We start from the raw sequence: 8,094 nt of genomic DNA, 5'->3' as shown, positions 1-8,094 counted from the left end.
CTAATGTTTACGCGAATTCCATTCATTATAATGAAACTACTTTTTCAGTTTTACCGCGGTTTGCTCGACGTTTTACTAACACCTCAGTCCTGCCGTGACCACGGTTGCTGAAAAGTATCCAAATCGTCGGGCATTTAAAAAACTTAATAAATCGCGATAAAATCCAAAAACGTTGTTTTATTATAATGAGTTATGTCCAATATTTTGGCTTGTGCACGATAGATCGTGACTACGACAAATATTTTTAGAAATTCTTACCAAGTGAATCATATATTATCTATAGGATAAGTATCTATCGTTTCAAAATTCGAAACTGCATATTTAACAGGCTAAATCATGCCGTCTCTATCAAAAACCCAATAATAAAAACAATTTACTATAACGTGCCTAGTAAGTAATAATAGCAATTACACAAGTAAGACATTTTGCTATAATATTGGCATCGATTCTGTAATATCAGTGTCTTAAAACTAAAACGGAAGAATGGCGTGTGTTTTAAATAAAAATATTCCTAATTGAAATTAGTTAGACAAAATTACAAAATCTTTTTAATCTTTTTATTATCACTTTTTTTGACGTCGCGTTGGAGCAACGGTTAGAGCACTGGCTGTTGGATGGCGGTCGCGGGTTCGACTTCCGCTCATGACAGACATTTGTATAGGCCTTACAGATGTTTGTCGTGTTCTGGGCATTTATGCTTGTGTATTGTGTGTGTTTCCGGACCCCCGATACAGGAGTAAATCCTGGAGGCTCGTTAAGTGTGATGCGATTATTTCTTTATTTATTTTTAATATATAGTTGGCGTAGGCAAACTAAAGAATAAAACTGAAAAATTGTAATAGCTTAATTTTCCAACTAAATTAATAAAAATAGAAGTATTGATGTAATAAATATGTAAAGATAGTTTATGTAGGTACAACATTCATGTGATAATTTTATTTTATTTCAATATAGAAATTCGATATACACTTTTTTATCTATATATTTTTTTATCACTTCAGCCTATCGAAGTCCACTGCTGGCCAGAGGTCTACCCAAGCTCGCGCTAAAAATGGCGCGAACTCATGTGTGTTGCCCATAGTCACCGCTGGGCATGCGGTAACTGCAGGGCTGGTTTTGTCGCACCGAAGACGCTGCTGCCCGTCTTCGGCCTGTGTATTTGAAAGCCAGCAGTTGGATGGTTATCTCGCCATCAGTCGGCCCTATAGGTTCCAAGGTGGAGTGGAATTGTGTTATCCCTTTTTTACGACACCCATGGGAAGAGAGGGAGTGGCTATATTCTTTACTGCCGTAAACACAGCATTTTAAATGGTTTAAATATAATACGTAACACTAATACTATACTCGTATAACTTTACAACAAGATGATGATGGTGAATACGAGTATGTGTTCTTTCTAAATACAGTTAGACCAGTAGCCGCCGAATGTTTTTTTTTTCAGTGATTAATAATAATAACGTTCCTCATAGTAGGGAATACATCCGCCAACCCGCATTGGAGCAGCGTGGTGGGTTAAGCTCTGATCCTTCTCCTACATGGGGAAAGAGGCCTATGCCCAGTAGTGGGATATTACAGGCTGAAGCGAATAATAATAGGCTGATTATTTTCAAGTTCGATTCGACAAGACGCTCAACTTTTTCCACTCTGAAAATTTTCAATTGAGCGTGTTTCGCTATCGCAATCGGCATTGTAGCTGTGCCCTACAATAGCGATTAGCTATTATAGGACACAGATATAAAATGTGTCAAATCAGTTGGATGTCAAAATTGTCTAAATAACAAGTAAGTTTACAATAATTGTATAATAAACTCGGAAAAACAATTGCCTAGCACAAAATGAGTGAAACATGAGTTATTTCAAAGATAACACAGCGTGCACACCATGATAGCAATTTCAATAGTACTGATATTGCATATAAGAGTGAATTTTGAACTTTATAATTCTGAATGGAGGACACATTTTTCTTCACCAATTTACCTGACATTGACGATAGCAGTCGTGTAAGTTTGGCAGTATTGAAGCCATTAATCTAAATAAATGAAGTGAAATATTATATTTGGAAAAAATCCTTGTGGTGTCGTGGGACACCAGATAGGAACGAATTTCTTCATTATAAGATATTAATTTCAAGTTCTATTCGATGTATAGAGAAAATAATTATTCGGGTATACATTTTTACTATGATTTTTTTACCGATAAAAAAACCTACTTTACAAAATTATCTTAACACCTTCATTTTATTTACAATGATTTATTAAAATATATAATAATTATCGAAGAATATTTATTTATTATTTATTAAAACTTTATTGCACAATACATTAAAGAACTGTACAAAAGGCGGGCTTAAAGCTAAAAGCATTCTCTACCAGCCAACCTTAGGACGTACAAGAGCAGACGTTTGTAGGTGTGCAAAATTGAGTATTAGTATAATTCACAATAATATATGTGATATTAATAGCAAATTGCAATAATAATAACAGTCATCACGTAGACAGATACATTACATACTGCGTAGCCATCATACATGACTACACATAAAAAATCTAACCCTTTTATTTAACGTTACGGACGTTTTTTAGGGTTTTTTAGGGCTAGGGTAGCCCTCCACAACGCTCCATAAGAAACTTCGTCCCAAAAAATTACGCGGAAAATGTTTCGAACGAGTGAACCTTATAAGATAATTCTTAGTTTCATAAAAGAAAATAGAAAAAAATCAATATATTTACGAAACGAAAATGGCGGTGCGAAGACTACCGGGTCAATTAGTTATCAATAATTTAAGTTACAACATTCTTATTAAACAACATTCTATAATATTAAACTCACTAATCTTTTTAACCGACTTCAAATAATTGTGTTTGCTCGCAAACGAAAAAAAAAACCGACATCAATTACATCGACGAGTAATACAACGTAGATCGACGAAAAAATAGTCAAGTAACTACGCGTTATCAAAGATTACTCAAAAAGTAGTTATCAGATCTCGATAAAATTTATATGTGACCACATGATAAACATCAGCTTTCGATTAAATTAAAAACTACCAAAATCGGTATCCCCAGTAAAAAGTTATTGCGAATTTTTGAGAGTTTCCCTCGATTTCTCTAGAATTTCATCATCAGATCCTGGTTTCCTTATCATGGTAATAAACTAAAGATATCTTCTTTACAACAAAAAAAGAATTATCAAAATCGGTACACTTAGTAAAAAGTTATTGCGGATTTTCAAGAGTTTCCCTCGATTTCTCTGTGATCCCATCATCAGATCCTGGTTTCCTTATCATGGTACTAAACTAGGGATATCTCCTTTTCAACAAAAAAAAAAAAGAATTATCAAAATCGGTACAACCAGTAGAAAGTTATGCGGTATATACAACGTAGGTCGACGAAAAAAGCGTCAAGTAAAAACGCATTATTAGATATACATAACTCGAAAAGTAGTTGTTAGATCTCAAATAAATTTAAATGGGACCAATTGACACACACCACCTTTCGATTAAAAAAAAATTGTCGAAATCGGTCCACACGGTCAAAAGTTCTGATGTAACATACATAAAAAAAAATACAGTCGAATTGAGAACCTCCTCCTTTTTTGGAAGTCGGTTAAAAAAGAGGAGGTTTCTCAATTCGACCATATATAAAATAAATTATGCGTGGTCGCGGATAACTTCGTCGTTTATGAACTAATTCATTTTTGTCGGAAAGAAATGTCCCAGGATGGTACCGTGATAAGGAAACCAGAACCGGATGATGGCATCCCAGAAAAATCGAGTAGAAGCTTTGAAAATCGTAGTGGCGACTAGTGCGTTTGTTAATTTTTTTTTCTGCTACATATGTTGTATTTGTATATTGTCGATGTAATTAAAATCGGTTTTTTTCGTTTGCTAGCAAATAATTATTAATAAACTAGCTGACCTGGCGAACTTCGTATCACCTTATTTTTTTCTGAAATATAATAATAACATAATATATCAAAATAAAATATAGCCTATCTTTTAAGTTGGATCAAACTGCACACGGTGTGCAAATTTGACTAAAATCGGTTAAGTAGTTTAGGAGCCCATTGAGGACAAACATTGTGACACGAGATTTATATATATTAAGATAATTGGTTAATTATATGACAGCTGTCACTACGTATTTTGCAATTTTTTTTCGTTCGCTTAAAACCAGTTTAAACAGTTTCTCACATTTATTCTTTCATTTTAAATGTTGATCTTTTTAATCTATAAATAACTTTATTAATATTTTAACATTTTAAGAATTTCATCATATTGTGTGTGATTTTGAAATACCAAAATAATTACATTTAAAAATGACTAATAAGGGTTAATAATTCTCGGGGTTTTATGTGCAATAAACATTTGACATATTTTGTTTTACAATCATAACGGTTTAATATGTAAAACACAAAATTGTTAATCATACATGTTTTATAAACTTCTTTATTTTGAATTTTAAGTCCAGACACCGAACATACGCTTAATACCGTCACTGTAGGTAGGGTACGTCGGTCCTATTTATAAACGGGATAAAAATCACATCTGGTGTCCATCAATCATTTGTAGTAGTTATTGTTAAGCCTCTCGGTATGTTACGTAGGTACACGAATTCCATTTGAGACTTTGACGGTGCCTTAGTTTTTATTTTTCAATTAGACTCAATGCTTTTAGTTACTCAATATAGATTAACTCTCAATTAATTAAACCAATTTAAAAACTGTCGTTAAAGAGCTTCCATATATATATATAGAAGTAACTTTACCCCAGGACTCACAGGAACATAAGTAACAATCGTCATAAAATTCAACCATCCTATCATCAAAACATTAAAAATACGAGGTTTTTTCAATACATTGACCTCCAGAAGTATTTTTATTTAGAAGAAATATTTGAATTAATGTTTTTTCGAAACCCGTCCTCATAAACAAGTTCTCGGAATTGAATGCAACAGCACTATAGGAAATACCAAATATCAAAACAACCGCTTCTGTGTAATGGAGCACAGACACTGCGGTTTTTTTACCTTATCGGTTAATTCGAATGTAATGCACACGAATACGACGATTCAACCTACATCTCTCTGCTGGGCATAGGCCTCTTTCTCCATTTAGGCGAAAGATTGACACTTAATCCTCCACGTTGCTCTACTAGGGGTTGGCGGATATATTCCCTACCATGAGTAACGATCGCTATCAGCTTTTAGCAGCTTTATCAGCACGCTTTCCGAGTCGAGAATATAATTTTGATCAAATATTCCAAGATTTCTACAAGAACGGAATAATGTCATTACCGGTGTTCTGTATAAGATGTTTAAATTAACATGGTTATTTTAAATACTAAAATTATTTACAACGGGATTTTACCATGTTTTTCATTTTCACTTTACGGAGAATGGTCTCGCGAACAAGACATTCGTAGATAATGTCGAAATATGAAGCATCGCGGAGTGAAAATGAAAAATATGGTAAATATCCCGTTTTAAATAATTTTAGCATGTCATTACCTACAAGATTGCAATTGGCTAGTAAGTGTTTAGAGGTGGTAGAGTCAGCTATTGACAACAACTACAATTACTTGACGACGGACATATTAGCAAAAATTACGATTGCTTGACGAGATACACGTTTTCACTGAAGCTACGTAAACCGAGTACTGTCATGTGTGAATTAAATCACTGACGTGACACTGTAGCTCTGATACTGAATGAACGGGTACGTTGACGGATCTGTGGCGTCACTGCTATGTGTAAATCGGCCTTAACGCGTCTTCGAATCGCGCAGTCTGTAAGCGTTTGGGTCTTCTCACGATCGGATTGATAACGGTAGCGCTATGCGTCATAGTGTTTTCCTTATGTATATTTACGGCCGAACCCAATATTCAATCTATCTCTGGTTATGTCCTACTAGAGACAGAAATATCTATCTATCATTCATTTTACTGACCCAATAAACTTGTCGACGATAGGCAATCCTATCCTTCAAAGCTGTCTATCGACGAGAGGGAGGATAGCTTACCAGAGATAACAGTTCGTATGAAAATGACAGTGTAAGCGTCCCAATAATAATAGAGTTCTATCTGTCAGTAGCGTTGGTTATCTTTAGTAACAACAATATCCGATCTATAGTTTTCGGGGGATAACTAAGATTTATTAATTGAAAAAGTATTTTCTTTGTTTAAAATAAAATTAATTTCGAATGAAAAATAATGGCAGACTCAAGTTCAAGTCGCAGTTCAAGTGATATTGCTCTTTTGCAACAATTAATTGAATAAAAATAATAAGTTTCTTGTGAAATAATACTTACTTTACTCATCTTGTGAATAAAACAAAAAATTTGGTGAATGATTGTATAATTTGCAATGATTTGTATAATTTGAATTTTGATTTGTAAAAAAAAAAAATACAAACGAAACGATTCAATAAAGCGTAATGGCGTCGTAGCGTCTTTTCGTGTCGTGTTAAAACGTTCCGTTACTAGATTTACCATGGATTCCATATTAAAATAATATCATTTATTATAAATTAAAAAGTCTATGTAAAAATTAATTTGTCCATATTTTTATAAAACAAGATTACTTTAATATGAATAAAATTTGTATGACAAATTTAAATACTACAAAACATCTGTGTAACATAACTGAGGCCGTCTGTAACGCTGCGTATACTGAAATGTAAGGAAGAGCTCAGGTAGCCGGTCTATCTACAGCTAACTGGAGATAGTAGTCCTCTATGCGAATTATTGGGACAACTACAAAGGATAGATAGTTAGTTATTAGCAGTCGATGATAACTACCTATCTCTATCTTTAGATTGAATATTGGGTTCGGCCGTTAGCGAATAAGCTATTTAACGCTATTTAACGGTTGAAGTAATGATAAGATCAGCGCTATCTCCACCGACTCTTTATTAAAGAATAATAATCTCTCTCCTCGGTCGTTTGCTTCATTGCTGAAGGTCGTGTCCACTCTGATCCAGGGTCTGGGTCACGAACTCTGTGAATTCCCTCCAGTCCGCCCTGTTCTCTGCTTTCCCCAGGGCTGCGGTCACTCGGAGACCAGTGAGGTTGGTAACTTGGTCCGACCCCCGTGTCACTTGGTCGTTTCCCCTCTACTTTGTCAAGACCCAACAGCTTGTCTAAGCTGTCAGATAATATAATAGAATAATAATAATAATATAAAAATCAATCTTCACATAGCGAAATATACAATATAATTCCAAAACAACGTGAACGTAGTAAAATATATAATAGAATTAATAAATTGTAAAAGAAAAATTAAAAATTAACAAGAATTGAAAATAAAATTCTTGCCATTAAAAAATATTTTTAGGAACAAAATAAAAACAACAAATGAGGTTTCATTATTATTTCCGTATAAAAAGTATATATATGTGGATACGCCACATATACATAGTTCTTTATACGAATTAGTTTTATAACAACAAAAATAACGAAAAGAAATGAAATTTCCATGAATTTATTTTCACAAATAACTTATTTGTCTTAAAGTTTTTTAACCGACTTCAAAAAGTGGAGAAGATTCTCAATTAGACTGTATTTTTTATGTACAGTACCTCAGAACTTTTTACAGGGTCGACCGATGCTCGAGGGTGGTCGATGGTCGAGGGTGCTTTTTATGTCCCATTTAAATTTAATCGACTTCGGACAAGTACTTTGAGTCATATCTAATAATTCGTATTTGACTATTGTTACGATGTATTATACCTCATATTTTTTTACTGTTTGTAATATAATTTTTACTGTACCGATTTACAAGATTCTTTTTTTATTAGAAAGCTATCCCATTTTGATTTGAGAGCAATGGGACGAGTAGTATTTAAGATATCTATAGTAATGTGTATTGTATTATACTTGTTGATGTAAATTAAGGTCGGTTTTTTATTTTAGAACAAACACAATCAAAAAATTATGATATTATTATTAATGAATCAACTTAATAATTTCAGGATGTGACAAATATAATATGTACGTTTTTGATTATGTTATCAGCTTTTAAATGCGAATGTTATTAATACTTACGTAAATGAGGCATTAACTTACTGGGATTTTTATGCTGTTGATGAATACATATCA

Source organism: Melitaea cinxia, chromosome 16 (assembly GCF_905220565.1).
Source record: "Melitaea cinxia chromosome 16, ilMelCinx1.1, whole genome shotgun sequence".
Lineage (NCBI taxonomy): Eukaryota > Metazoa > Arthropoda > Insecta > Lepidoptera > Nymphalidae > Melitaea > Melitaea cinxia.
Note: the sequence above shows the minus strand (reverse complement) of the source record.